Source organism: Argiope bruennichi, chromosome X2, assembly GCF_947563725.1.
Source record: "Argiope bruennichi chromosome X2, qqArgBrue1.1, whole genome shotgun sequence".
Lineage (NCBI taxonomy): Eukaryota > Metazoa > Arthropoda > Arachnida > Araneae > Araneidae > Argiope > Argiope bruennichi.
Genome location: NC_079163.1, coordinates 132922328 through 132939065, shown reverse-complemented (window position 1 = coordinate 132939065; position 16738 = coordinate 132922328).

The following is a 16738-nucleotide window of genomic DNA, read 5'->3' as shown; positions in this document are numbered from 1 at the left end:
TAGTTTACTGAAATTCAATTTTCGATTGAATATTAGAATATTCATTCGAATAAGATAATAAAATATCAAATATGAATTAAATTAATGAATTATTAAAAGTAAATATTTCTAAATAAAAAATGACTGGTACATTTTTTATGTAATAAAAACTTCCTAAAGTAATTTGTGTATTAAAATGTCGAAAATAATTGTTTATCATAAATCATTTCTTTTTCCAATGTACTGATGAGTATTGTATTTTATAATGAACCAACGTTTAATAAAATGAAGCGATTTACACATTAAAATCCAGCACCATGTTAATAGGACAAATACATTTTATTTCCGTGTCTAAACTGAATGATATCCATGATTTATATTTTCGCTTTAGAAGTCGATTTATTTTCCAATAGCTTCTTAATAATTCTCAATTGGCTAATATACAAATTTTGTATATTAGCCGACGTTTATACAAATTTTGAAATCAAGAAACATCAGTTGGTTATTTTTTGTTTAGCTTTGATATATTTTTGAGTTAACGGAAGGAATTCAAAAATTATCTCTTATATTTTATTATATTTTAAAAGTCTTTTTGATGTTTATTTACAAAAGAAATTTCTTTAATGACTTTTTACAGATTTTTCAATAATTTCTTTAAAAACAATTGCATCGAATTTTTTTTCCGAATTTACTTTTACTCACATCCATTTTATTTTTGATATTTCCAGATTTAATAATTAATCCAGATAATTTTAAAGATATTTACTTTAATGAGTGCTCTAAATTTAGCTAGCTGTTTAATTGATGATTAAGTTCTAAAATATTAAATAGTGTACTGTAATATCAAACCTACTCAACTGTAAAGAATTTCAAAGCAAAGTAATTTGCTAAAAAGTAATACTTCCTATTTTGATTACTTTTTTTAAAATTTAAGACTTTCATTTGTAGTTCATATTATGAATATTAAGGAATTTTGAAATATTTGTCTCCAATTCACCAACAAAAGACGCCACACGTAGGAAATCAAAATTTCATTATATTAATTGATAAAGTGATAATTAAATTTGAAAATTCTTAAAATAACATGCTGTCACCAAAAAACGCTAGTGTGTAATTTCAAAACTCTTATCATATCAGACATTGAATGAAAAATCGGTTACAAAATTTCAAACATTACAGAAATAAAACTAGTCAAGTTTAAAAAAAGCGTCTAAAAACTGCATTATGGGTTAAATAAATTCAGAATAAAAATGTCATTTGTCTTGAAACTTTTGAACAATCTAATTTTTTCCTTTTTATTTTATGTCTTATTTATTTAGTTATCCTTTGTTGATCTATAATAACTTTATATTTCATCCTTTTATCCAAAATATGTAATAAAGTCACTTCATAGAAATTTACAACTCAGGGTTTCATAATTATTCACTAATTTAACAAGCTGATAAGAAGAGTGTTCTACTATGAACCCAAATATGTTAGTGGAAAACGCAGTGCTAATATGTAGAAATATACAGGTAGATACTGATACGATTCGTATGAGAAACGAGAAGATAATGCAAAATAGACGGCGAACTTCATCATCATGGAAGATGTACAAGAAGGCCTACTGCATGGACGAAATTAGAAAACATTCATCAGAAGTGCCAAAGAGAGTGGTATAAATGTCACGTAACTAAGTCCTATCAGGACAGATGATCCATTTAAATTCTTGATAGATAGCATTTCTGTACGATTAATGCTCCAATATTTGATAATGTAATATAGGTGCTGTGTTTCAAATGTTTAACTGTTGACAATAAATAAAGTTTATTTTCTTGCACTTTGAACTTGAATATTCAGATAAATGTTTACTTCCTAGGAGCTTTTCTTCGCTGTGATAAAGTATGCTGTAAGCTGTATTAGCTAGCACATATATATTACAATTATAATTCAATGATTTGGGAAACATTTTTTATATGATACATTTGATTACAATTTTACTCGTCTTACTAAATGCATTTTTGTTTATAATTTATCTATTTTATTGTTGTTATAACTACTCTCAGTAATAAAACCATGGAATTGCAGCTACTCATAAGCAGGCCAACAATTCTTTGGAAATAAACATTCTTCATAAATGGGAGAGTGAACGTTTTTGCAAGAGAAATGGGGCCGCTATAATAAAACAATTCAAAAATCATATGCTAGATGGATAAAATTTTGACTTGAAATTTTTATGCCAAGATTTAGACATCTTTTCAACGCTGGACACGATTCATATAAAGCAGCTTCCTAAATACTGGCTTGATTTTCTTTACTGTATTATAAGATTCCAAGAGTCAAGAATTATTTAAACATGATAATTACCCCCACTTTGAAGGAAATGATTTCCTACAATTTCCTTATTGCTATTCTTTACTTGCGCGTTAACACTTCGATCAGTGAAAATATATTGTATATATATTTGAATGCATCCTGTGGTATCAATAATTAAAAATGATTTTTTAAAGAAAAGTAAAAGAAAGAAAAATAGCATTCTAATCAAACTGTAAACATATTTTTTTCCTGAGTCGACATAAAAAAATTTTTTTAATCGAATAATAATTTCTGAAATTTTTCCAAGAAAACATCAAATTACAATACCATAAAAGCAATATTACATACTTTCAGTATAAAAAATAATTTTGAGGGTTTCATAAGAATGGGTAATAATGACATTTCAGAATAATGAAAACAATTTCTGGACCAAACGTTAGAAGTGGCATCTATCTGTGAAAGTATAGAAATAAGCCGAGAGAAGCCGGCTCTCATTTTCAAACTTAACCGAAATTACAATGAATTCCTAATATTTAGATTATGTCCATGCCCTCCGAACAGTCACGTTGAGTAGGAGAGTGAGAAGTCGCTTTATACGTAAGTAGAATTTCGTTTGCCTAGTTAACATTCATCAATGATCTTATCCCGACGTACCACCTAGTGTTGTTTTATAAAACACGACGTAATGGGGTTAACATGGGAAATGGGGCTACAGAAGTCTGGTGGTAAAGTTCTCAGAATCGTAGCTCGAATGATACTCGACATTTGATTTCACTAAAGATCCACCGTATATATAGGTCGGGCAGACGCTAAATTTGACTTTCTGGATCCCACTGAGGATGGAGAGTGCCAACCAAGGTGTCATCCTCGTCATCTGAACGCAGATGAAAATAATGAGATCCATTAATGGCCTTTGTGTTACTTCCAAACAAAATACTAACCTAACTAAACTAAATTAGGGTAAAAGCCCGCATTCAAAATGTTTGATAGTAGGTTATTAATGTGCACAGGAAGGTTCTTCTAATAAAGCACATTAAATATAGCAGTGCATTATTATTTTATATAGAATTCTAATATATGTCCAGTAATAAGTTATTCTTGTTGGATTGCCTTTTCATACATATCATAATAATAGGAATGAGTCAATGTTTTTATGAGTTGCAATCTAAAATTAATGTTAGCGATAAGCAGTTTTTAATATTAATTGTAGGTATTAATAGGTAGTTGTTAATATTAATTGTAGGCAGTTGTTAATATTAATTGTAATAATAATTGTTGGTATTAATATGTATAGAAAGTGCAAATAATGTTCAAAATGTTTACGTACGTTTGAAAGGGATACATTAGAGCATTTCATCCCCACCAACTCCCAATTTCAAAACAAAAGAAAGCATCAATTAGAAAGAAATTCTATTTCAAATAATTCTCGTGCAGGTTTGAAATCACGACCGTTTCATTCTTGTATAAAATTGATTTGTTTCGTGTTTGTAAATGAAAAGTGAATGAATTAAATATTCATTCCATACAAGTGTCTCTTCTGATAGTAAAGTCAAGAACTAAAAGAATTCAAATCAATATTTATGTACAGTAACCAAAGTTTGTTTTGAAATAAGGATTTTATTAAATGTATTTCCAATTCTTTTGGTTATAAACATTGAAAGAATAGAAAACTGTCTCAGTCCTTTTATATATCGGGTTCATATATAATTAAATAAAAACACATTCAAACTCAGGGATGTCTGAAAGGGCGAAAAAATCTCACGCCCCTTCTTTTTTGCAATTGAAATCTCTATGTATTACCTCTATGTATACCTCTATGTATGTCATACATGAGAAAATAAAACTAGTATTTATTGGCTTGCAAAAAGATTGACTTCATTTGATGAAGTCTTTTAAACATTACAAACAGCAACTTTGGAAACAGAGTCATTCATTTCTATTCAGCTTTTGTGTAACAAACGCCATATTTCCCCAGCATAAAAGTGACTTGAGTTAAGCTCTGCAGTCATTTTAAAAAATTACCTCTCCTTTTGAAAAGCTTGCTTTTTCCGATCCTATCACTAATAACCTGTCAGTGTCAGCTCAACACATTGCATTAGAAAGGAATATGTCGTTTTTTCCGGCAACAACAAACACGAAAAGGAAGAAACAGACAGAAAATGTTAGGAGAAATAAGTATAGATAGAAAGGTACCGGGGCGAAACGCGACGATTCAAAATATAGCCCCAAAACAACTTCTGACATCAATCATTGTCTGCGAAAGGCGTCCTCGAGGCTGGATTATCCCTATTCTGCGCGAAGTGCACTATGGGATTAAACGATTTGGAGTCCGATAATTGAATCTTGTATTCGCAGAGTATAAGAAAAGTGTCGCCAATCATCGCTATTTCAGGCTGTCCAAAGAAGCCGCTGAATTTCAATCAAGTAGCAATTTGCAACCGGATGCTAGTGAATTTCCTATTCCAGGTGTCTTTTTATGTAGCTGTTCTAAATGTAACCTTTGTATGCAACGTTTGTAAAAGGAATGGAAATCCCTTCCAGCTATATTTAATTCTTTTTATATTGTTCATTGCATGTGGTTTTATTTACTAATAGAATTGAGTTGATAGTTTCATTTATTTATAGAACTGAATTACATCTACTGGAAAATTTTGTAATTGTATGAAATAAAGAAGAAAATTAATATTTCAGAAAGCTTTCGGGGTGATTTTTCAAATGATTTATGTCTGACTTGGAAATCCTAATACGGTTTGCTAATATAAAAATTGATTGTTATTATTCCTTATTAGCACATCCGTTTGATTTATTCTTCTTCATGCATCACATCTTTATAAACACAAGCATTAGCACGCACAATCGAATTCAGCATTTTTCGCGCAGATCTTGCTCTATATTTTTCAAGCACTCCAGTTTCATTTAACCTTTTCCATAGAATTGGTAAAAATGCCGTATCAGTTTTTAAAACACAAGCATATGCATTCGAACTTTACCTTTTCCACTCTTTCTCTCTCAATCATTCTGCTTGCGTGTTGACATAAAAATTGTGCAAAGAATATGTTCCACTCTTTATTGTAAAAGTTATTCCATAAGAATATAATCAATACTGATGTTAATTAAAAGTGATAAAATAGAAAACATCTCGGATATTCGAAAAGAGATGCAGTTCAGAGAAATGAAAGAGAGCTCCACCGTATTTCTTTGTCGATTGTCAGTATCAAAGGTTTTTGAACCGTGGCTAGATGATAATTGGCATCTTTTTTTCAAATTTTCTATTTTAAAACGATATCCTGAGAATTTATCTACCCGAATCGGAAGTTTTATAAAATATCTTTAACAATTTTATGCCAGAAGTAGGAAGACACTGACCCTGGATAGAAATATTTTTTTCTGTTTTCAATAACTTTTCAGAGTTTTCTTTCGAACGCTAAAGTTTCAAACCATATGTAGCTTCCCGATCAAAATTAAATTTGGTATAAAAAATTCTGCTTAAAAATTCATAATTTATTATAGTCGTGGTTTGGTGGAAATAAATATTCAATAACCAAAAATATTCAAAGGTCATTTGAGTATCTTCAAAAGTAATGACTGAAAGAACATTAGGAGGAACATCAAGACGTAACAATTATATAAACATAAAGATTCTTTTAATAATTAACAAAATATTTGTCTCGTATATTTCATGGAAGAGAGCGAAAATTTGGTACAAAAGTTTGTGTTTGAAAAAGGGAACTTTATATTTTATAACTTGAAGAAAAAAAAAATCAGCGAGAGGGTTATCTTCAAATTCTTCATGCAAACTCTGTAATAAAGGTGCTATCTCCCTCCCTCTGCATAAAACTGGGAACCTTGGGTAAGGCCAAAAACATCAAGACGTAACAATTATATAAACATTAAGATTCTTTTAATAATCAACAAAATATTTGTCTCGTATATTTCATGGAAGAGAGCGAAAATTTGGTACAAAAGTTTGTGTTTGAAAAAGGGAACTTTATATTTTATAACTTGAAGAAAAAAAAATCAGCGAGAGGGTTATCTTCAAATTCTTCATGCAAACTCTGTAATAAAGGTGCTATCTCCCTCCCTCTGCATAAAACTGAGAACCTTGGGTAAGGCCAAAAACATCAAGACGTAACAATTATATAAACATTAAGATTCTTTTAATAATCAACAAAATATTTGTCTCGTATATTTCATGGAAGAGAGGGAAAATTTGTTACAAAAGTTTGTGTTTGAAAAAGGGAACTTTATATTTTATAACTTGAAAAAAAAATCAGCGAGAGGGTTATCTTCAAATTCTTCATGCAAACTCTGTAATAAAGGTGCTATCTCCCTCCCTCTGCATAAAACTGGGAACCTTGGGTAAGGCCAAAAACATCAAGACGTAACAATTATATAAACATAAAGATTCTTTTAATAATCAACAAAATATTTGTCTCGTATATTTCATGGAAGAGAGGGAAAATTTGGTACAAAAGTTTGTGTTTGAAAAAGGAAACTTTATATTTTATAACTTGAAGAAAAAAAATCAGCGAGAGGGTTATCTTCAAATTCTTCATGCAAACTCTGTAATAAAGGTGCTATTCCCCTCCCTCTGCATAAAACTGGGAACCTTGGGTAAGGCCAAAAACATCAAGAAGTAACAATTATATAAACATAAAGATTCTTTTAATAATTAACAAAATATTTGTCTCGTATATTTCATGGAAGAGAGGGAAAATTTGTTACAAAAGTTTGTGTTTGAAAAAGGGAACTTTATATTTTATAACTTGAAAAAAAAATCAGCGAGAGGGTTATCTTCAAATTCTTCATGCAAACTCTGTAATAAAGGTGCTATCTCCCTCCCTCTGCATAAAACTGGGAACCTTGGGTAAGGCCAAAAACATCAAGACGTAACAATTATATAAACATAAAGATTCTTTTAATAATCAACAAAATATTTGTCTCGTATATTTCATGGAAGAGAGGCAAAATTTGGTACAAAAGTTTGTGTTTGAAAAAGGAAACTTTATATTTTATAACTTGAAAAAAAAATCAGCGAGAGGGTTATCTTCAAATTCTTCATGCAAACTCTCTAATAAAGGTGCTATCCCCCTCCCTCTGCATAAAACTGAGAACCTTGGGTAAGGCCAAAAACATCAAGACGTAACAATTATATAAACATAAAGATTCTTTTAATAATCAAAAAAATATTTGTCTCGTATATTTCATGGAAGAGAGGGAAAATTTGGTACAAAAGTTTGTGTTTGAAAAAGGAAACTTTATATTTTATAACTTGAAGAAAAAAAAATCAGCGAGAGGGTTATCTTCAAATTCTTCATGCAAACTCTGTAATAAAGGTGCTATCTCCCTCCCTCTGCATAAAACTGGGAACCTTGGGTAAGGCCAAAAACATCAAGACGTAACAATTATATAAACATAAAGATTCTTTTAATAATCAACAAAATATTTGTCTCGTATATTTCATGGAAGAGAGGGAAAATTTGGTACAAAAGTTTGGGTTTGAAAAAGGAAACTTTATATTTTATAACTTGAAGAAAAAAAAATCAGCGAGAGGGTTATCTTCAAATTCTTCATGCAAACTCTGTAATAAAGGTGCTATCTCCCTCCCTCTGCATAAAACTGGGAACCTTGGGTAAGGCCAAAAACATCAAGACGTAACAATTATATAAACATAAAGATTCTTTTAATAATCAACAAAATATTTGTCTCGTATATTTCATGGAAGAGAGGGAAAATTTGGTACAAAAGTTTGTGTTTGAAAAAGGAAACTTTATATTTTATAACTTGAAGAAAAAAAATCAGCGAGAGGGTTATCTTCAAATTCTTCATGCAAACTCTGTAATAAAGGTGTTATCCCCCTCCCTCTGCATAAAACTGGGAACCTTGGGTAAGGCCAAAAACATCAAGAAGTAACAATTATATAAACATAAAGATTCTTTTAATAATTAACAAAATATTTGTCTCGTATATTTCATGGAAGAGAGGGAAAATTTGGTACAAAAGTTTGTGTTTGAAAAAGGAAACTTTATATTTTATAACTTGAAGAAAAAAAAATCAGCGAGAGGGTTATCTTCAAATTCTTCATGCAAACTCTGTAATAAAGGTGCTATCTCACTCCCTCTGCATAAAACTGGGAACCTTGGGTAAGGCCAAAAACATCAAGACGTAACAATTATATAAACATAAAGATTCTTTTAATAATCAACAAAATATTTGTCTCGTATATTTCATGGAAGAGAGGGAAAATTTGGTACAAAAGTTTGTGTTTGAAAAAGGAAACTTTATATTTTATAACTTGAAGAAAAAAAATCAGCGAGAGGGTTATCTTCAAATTCTTCATGCAAACTCTGTAATAAAGGTGCTATCCCCCTCCCTCTGCATAAAACTGGGAACCTTGGGTAAGGCCAAAAACATCAAGAAGTAACAATTATATAAACATAAAGATTCTTTTAATAATTAACAAAATATTTGTCTCGTATATTTCATGGAAGAGAGGGAAAATTTGGTACAAAAGTTTGTGTTTGAAAAAGGGAACTTTATATTTTGTAACTTGAAAAAAAAATCAGCGAGAGGGTTATCTTCAAATTCTTCATGCAAACTCTATAATCCCCCTCCCTCTGCATAAAACTGGGAAGGCCAAAATTGGTTACAAAATATTGCTTTTTGGTCTTTTATGAAATCTATCATGTGACATTTTTTTTTCTTTTAGCAAATGAAGCTTGGCATGCGGTGGTGAAAATCGAATTTGTATTTTCAACAGATTGAAACCAAATTGAACCCCAATAGTAATCACATACCAAATTTCATTTAAGCCATTGTATTTTTTTTTTTAGTTATTGCACTTACACGCATGCGAAAGTACTAACAGACAGACGGCCAGCCGCTTAACAGATTTCATTAAGAATTTCAAAAGAATTTTTACTAATTAATGATTGCATTTTTGGTACTAAGCTCGTGTACCAAATTTTACCTATTTTGTTCTCTAAGTTTTGTAAATAGCATGCTCCCTCGTATTAGGACCTCTGAATGATAGAAATCTTCCAATTTAGAGTAGCAAATTTCCCCCGTCTAATTCAAAGCATTTTTCATTATTGTATTCAGAGATATAATATCAAAAATATTTTTTAAGCTCTTTCGTCGAAATCTCAAGTTTGATTACAATCATTTCTCTTTGTATATTTCGTATAAGAGAAAATAAAAAATGCATTTTTATTACAAAAAGAAACAGAAAAACAGAGAGAACGATAAAATGGCTACGTGTGGCTGAAAAATAATTTCAATCATAATATGAAACTGAAGTCCATGAAAGAAAAATATAATCTGATGGTGCAAATATTTGACAGTAATTGTTAATAAAAATGACTGTTTTCTAAATATATCGACTTGGTTCTTGAAGACGTTTATTAAATAGAGCTCTCAGTTAGACACAGTAATTGTGTGTGTTCGCCAAAAGAGAGAAAATTCAAACACAATAGCCAAATCACAATTGTTCAGCTAATCAGTATCTCCATTTACTTCATTGAGGATAAAATCATGTGAAAATCAATACTGATACTGATTTCTTGCTATTGCCATTTCTCGGGAAATGGCAATAGCAAGAAAAAAAATTATTTTTCAAAGGGAATTATTTATTCGTCTAGAAAATGAATGCAAATTTCATTTGGAAATATGAGATGTTTAAAATGATTGAGTTGAAAAATAATTGATTTTATTAATTTCAGAATATTTTTTCATAATTTGACATGTGCCAGAAAAGTAGATTTTGTTTTTGAGAATTAGAATAATGAAATTCCTCATTGCAATTAATTCACTTTGATAGAATTTTTTCTCAATTAAATGGACGTTATTAATGATTATCGATTAATTTTGAAAGTCTATTGTTCTTTGCAAGGCTAATTTATAGGCTTCATTAACAGATTCGTTGTAATCATTCTTATCAATAGATGAATGGTCAATCGCCAAGTATGTAAGAAGACACTTAATAACTGAGCGGGAAGTTAAGTGACACTCATTAATTACTTGATTTAATCACTTTGTTCAGGATATTTCGGTTAAAAAAAGAAGCTATTGAAATTTCATAAGTTCGGATTCTTTAACGCGTTCAATTTTACCATCAATTTCGGGAAAATGGGTAGAAATTAAGAAGTGTTTAATTGCATTACTTTTACGAATTTTTTTTTAATCCAGAGAAAAATCAGTATTACTAACAATTTTTCTGAATTTTAAACTAGGAAAACCTAGTTTAAGACATTTTAATAATTTTTATATCTTTGCATAATTAATATTTACTACACAATCATGATCATAATTAAGCATAAAACTTTTTTAAAAAATGGAAATAGTTGATTCTCCCATCTTTACTGAGTGTACAGAAACTTCGTCTAGGTTGTTCTTCGAGTCACAAAGAGGAGAACGTGACTAATTTGGTGACTAAGGAAATTTCCCAATTTAAAGAATAAAAAAGTCCAACATTTTCTATTTAATTTTTTTAATCCCAATTCTTAGGATTTATTAAATATAATCAAACCAGTTCATAACAAATAAAAGTTTACATATCTTTCTTTACTTAATAACCAATCAATTTTAAAAATGAGCACGTATTTGAAATTAATATAAGAAATTAATTTATGAGCCTCAAAAGAGCGATTGAAATAAAACTCTACGTTTTCACTCTTCTTTTTTTCAGTTTCTGTTCGCAATAAATCATCAACATATTTATATTGTTTATAATATTTTTTTTTCACAGCTGATATATATTCATATATGTTGTTCAAATTCTTTTGCGCTTATTACGTTTAAGTAAAAAAAAGCGAAATATTGTATTACTTTGATTTTGATATAAAAAAACGAAGTGTATGCTTAGAAACAGGACAATAAATTTCATGTGTCGAATAAAAATTAGTTGAGATTTATTAAGGTTTTCTTAAACTGCTTCAACTTTATTGCTCCAAAAAGTAATATTTTTTTATCTTAATTATTATTTATTTTTTAGTTCTTATTTCATATTTTATTATTAGAAATATTGAAAACGATTATTTCTAAATTCAGTAAAATCATGCCATTCGTATGGAATAAAAATATAATAAAATGTATTGATTGACTGATAATTAAGCTTTGAAAACTTTAAAATACTGTATCACATCAAGAATACACTTTACAAAATTTCAAAATGCGAGAATATTGCAAAGTGAGTGAATAACCGATAAAGAAAACTCATTTTTACAAGCATGAAACATAGTAAAATAAAAGTTTTTAATCTTATTCTCCAATGTTTATTCTTTTTTTGGCATTCCTAAATATGAACCAGCATCTTAACACATATATAGGAAGGAAACACATTTTTGATATATGCGCGTTAGAATGTGTTACTCCAGATCAAAGAGCACAAGGTTTAATCTTTTTAATTTATAGTCAGAGTATTTTGTGGAATGAACAAGCAATTATAAAATACAAAAAAAAAATCCTCTTATAATAAAGGAATTAAACCCCACAAGAAATATCGCGAGTGATCATGAACATTTTTTCATGAAGTCATGTTGTTTTAAGATCATGCCCATCTAGTAGGATTGAATCTGCTCTCCTGTATTTATTTGTATTAATGTTAAGAAAATATTCTCATTGAAAGATTGAATGATTGTAAACTTATATATCTCTTTCAACTTACAGGCCAATAAATAACAAAATGAAATTATACCATTGTAACTAATTTGAAATCTGAAACAAATTTCGAATGACTGCAAATGTTAAACATTGCACCTGAAATTCGATTCTTCATTTGCACTTTTTTATTACTGTGCTCTTCCTTCCGAAATTCAAAATTGGGAAAAAATACTCGACAAAGATTCCAATTCATTACTTTTTTGAGTCATCGTTTACAGAAAATTTATTATTGGAACTTGCGGAGATCTTTAGGTGAATTTTTTCTAAAGCTTTATCTTTACTTTAGAATGCAAGAATGAAAAAAAAACCTGTAAGTGAAGTATTGAGGATTTCATATTCGTAGCCTTAAAGAGGCATATAAAAGAATATCAAAGATCTAAAGTAAAGGAATTTGTTTTTTGGTGATTCAAAATGATCTATTTAAATAACTCAGATATGCAAGCAAACGCAAATTATTTGACAAGACAAAATTTTGTCTGAGTTCACGTCTTTTCATAAAAGGAAATAGTTGTGAGAAGAAAAGGCTTAAGGAAATGAAGAGGCTTACATGCTAAATCTGATAAGCCGTTCTTTAGAATACAAGAAAATAAGACATTTGTTACAAAATCCAACAGAATTCCCAACACGTATTAAATTCTAGATCACTTATTGACTAACCGAAGTAGAAAAGTCGCTCTTCGGATACTTTTTTGGTTCTTTCTATCTGCCTCGCTTGCTGTACAATCGCGAGGTTTTCTCGAAATTTTTCACTTCGGTGGAGACAATCCTGATTACTAGGACGATCATTTATAGGAGGGTTGCCCTTCCCCTCTTATCATGGACAGATTTTTTCTTTTCTTGTTGTTTCTTCAATCGAAAGGAGTATGCCATACGTATTTCGAATCTTTATTTGGTTGTTGAAATTGCACTACGAGTACCCACCATTATGTGCTCTCCATGCTGCTAATTGATAGTGACAAAATGAAAAGAGAATAATTGAAATGGATGAATAAACATGTCCATCTAAAGCTCTTGAAACGGAATATTTTTACAGCCACCTTAAATTTCACGTTTCTAAAATAAAATTTCTATTCTACAAAACAGCAAGATGATTAATCCTTGGTGATCGGGAACAAGATAATGACATCAAAGACCTAAAATTATTTTTCCGCCCTTGTTAATTTTTGAAAAAGTGTAGGGCAATTCTTCTGGTGATCAATGACAGATATTCACAGATGCTGAAATTTATTACACAGATTAGAAAACTACAACAGTACAATACTTTTTAACATAATTTCCATTCAAATTGAAGCACTTGTCATGACGTTTCACAACATTTGAAATTGCTTCAGAAAAATTGCCGCTTGGTAATAAAAACTTCCTCATTCTTGTCGATGCGGAGAAAAAGATAATAATGTCTTCCTGTAAATTTTTGGGATGATATATTGATCCACGTGCCTCACAAGACTGTAGTCACTGGATGCTAAATATGGCCTATAAGAAGGATGCTGATTATCTACTTACGAAAAATTTTTTGAGTGTGTTTATCAGCCAGCAGGCAAGCATTATTACGAGCCAAGATCTCACAAGAACTCAGTATGTCCCAATGCTTGTTTTGAATGGTTGGTCTGAATACGTGAGCGTGACACATTTTGCGATGATTGGAGCTGCTAAAAGATTTTTCTCTCAAAAAAACTTTACAAAAATTTTTTTGGTGGAATTTTTATTTCAGTGTTCATTTTCAATTATTCTAACCAATGATATAACTACAACGTGTCATTTTAATTTAACAAATCACTGCTTAATGAGCATTTATATATAGTGCTATATGATTGAAGTTGTCTTAAATTTTAACTTCTAAATTACTCTCAGATGAAATAACACACTAAAATTTTGTCTTAGTATTGACCTCAAATAATGGCGTCTATCTCATCCTCCTGTCACTATACCACTGTATACCAAGGTTAGATTTCTGAAACGTCAATAATGCTTAAACTAAAACTAGTTCTCCTCTTTTCTTGTACTTGCATTAAAAAAATAAAAAGGAATATCCTTTAAACATTAGCTTATGAGATTTCAGCCCCTAAATCCTTTAAGACAATTTAGGCTTGTTAAGGAGGCTAAATCTTCATAGTGGCTACTTAAAACAATAAGGATATTCTTCTTCAAGAATAATCGTTTCCTATTTAGATTGTTACATATTTCTAATTACAACACAAGAAAAATATTAAGTAATCCCATAATTAATTCACTTTTTAATTTCTGTGTTATGTTGTTTCATACAAATATTTATCAAATATTATAAATTTAAGTAATCTGTTTGAAACGAACTAACATTTACAACCAACAACAGAACCAACAACTACAGAACCAAATCTGTTAAAATGTTGAAATATAACCAACAGTTTTCTCCAAATAGTCATAAATTCAGTATTGAAAATTATTTTTCTGTGCTATTGAATTTCTAATTAAATAATTATTCTTTAAAAAGCTTCACTTTATAGCATTTGTAGCATTGTACATATTACAAAAATGCCTTCAGAAGAGAAAACAGTGTAATGAATTCATCATTTATATCAGTTCCTTCTTTTATAAATCATTTTTAATAATAATACTATAAAGCATAGCATATAAATAGATGCATATAATAGAAGATAAAATTAAAGCATAATTTAGAATTATTTATCAATCATAATATAGAATGAAGACAATCCAGAAAAATAACACTTTAATGGGGGGTTTTGAAGATATAAAACCATGAAAATTTGAGGTTCTGATCATATTTATTGAGTAACAAAATTTAAAAAATAGATGTAACCTGAAACGATAAAAACGATAACGCATTTCATAAAATGGAAGGTTACACTAATAAGGATCCGTAAATAATACAGAAATATGCCAGCAAAAAAATATAATTTTCTTTTTCCTTTTGAATAATTTATTGGTCGTTATTTTTATTAAAAAACCTAACTAAGGTTATTAATTATCTATTACAGGAGCAAATAAAAAATTATTCGCTCTTCATTTTTAAGCAGTAGGTATAAAGATACAACAGAAGACGATAAGAAATAAATTCTTGAATAAGGATATCACTTTTCGACATAGTCTTTTTCATACACTGGTTCACAGACTTATATATTCTCAGAAAGAGGAAGGCTTTTAGTTGAACAGCAACTACTAATACACCGTATCTTGCATGACCTGAATGCATGTCCTATTCCACAAAATACATATCCTGTTACAACGTATCTTGCATGTACTGTTCCATAGAATGCTCACGGGGGGACTGAGTAATATTTTGATTAATGGTTATTATACTATTATTTCGAAACTCGAACAACTAAAGATTACAAGGCTGTGAAAGGACCTTGTGTTGACATGTCATTTTTTATTCAAAATCACTAATATCGCATAGTATGAGGTATTTAACAAAAGAAATAGAAAAAGAAACGGGTTTACTACTTTAAATCTTGATTTCGCATAAAGCAAAATAAATTCGAATTGCAAAACATATTGTAATATTATAAATTAATAGGAAATTCCAGGATCCAGAGAAAAAATGTGAATCACTTATAAATTTGAATCACAGCGCTTGTATCAGACAAGCACACCTTAATTATCATGATTTATCTAACTTCTTTCAAAGTAGGCTTGTGCAGAAGTCACAGCATAAACAGCCATATTTTTTTCAGCCGCCACTCGGTTGAAAAAAGAATTCCTACTGTTTTTTCTAAACTCGGCAGAAGATCGAGATATTTTTCAAAATTTAAAGAATTGCAAAAGCAGTTGCATTTCTCAGTTAGAAATAAATTCAGATAAACTTTATTCCAATCCATTTTTCACAGATATTGCAATCCGCCAAATTACACGATCCCATCTGGCAAATGTTTTCATGACGGAATTTCATTTCTTTACCCGATTGGTTAATTTTGAATGTTTCGATATGTTTTTATCAATATGTTGGAAGAGAAATGTTAACATTTTACAAGAGAAAGAACGCCTTAAAAGTCACCCCTAATATATTTTTCAAGTTTTAAAGTATGTATTTCCGTTCGAATTGTTTTGAAAAAAATCATTAAATACTTATATTTTTGAATAAAATGGTCGATTGAAAAACGTCTGTAAGATTTTGATACAGCGGTTAAAAACCAAAAGTGCTTTATTAAAAACGGAATTTTTTTTTTTTTTTAGCTAAAAAAAGATAAAAAAGAAAAGCTTTTAGTTTAGAAATTTTTCAAGCGATTTGCTCAAAATAAATCAAATAATCTAAGAAATTTATTATCTAGTTTTTGAACTAAAAACCTGTATTTGAGGAAAGACTGATACACAGGATTTTTTTTTTAATTTCTTTCACATTACGAAGCAATAAAACAACTATAAAATTATCTTAAATTAATGGATTGTTTATTCTTTATTTCAGAAACCACAAAACATGTAGAGAAATTACTATGATCAATTGGAGCAAAAAATAAGCTTTGCATTTTAATTTCTGAGGTTTTCTGTGTGAAGTTCTTATAGCATTAACACTTAAGCTATACAAATATAAAACTTAAAGTAACTTTTCAAAGAATGATCACAGAATCAAGCGATTTTATATTAAAAAAACTTCTCGAAAATTGAGATAATTAAATAAAAAGGGCATTATATATTTTTGACAAAGTCATTATTAGATATTTTAATTGTCACCTACACATTAAATAATACTACAAAAGGATTAAAAAAGATAGGAAATTATTAAAAAAATTTAATATTTCTTTGTTTGCAAATATCTCTTTTAAGTACCTAATGCTTAAAATGTATATTTTTAATAGAGGAAGAAATAATA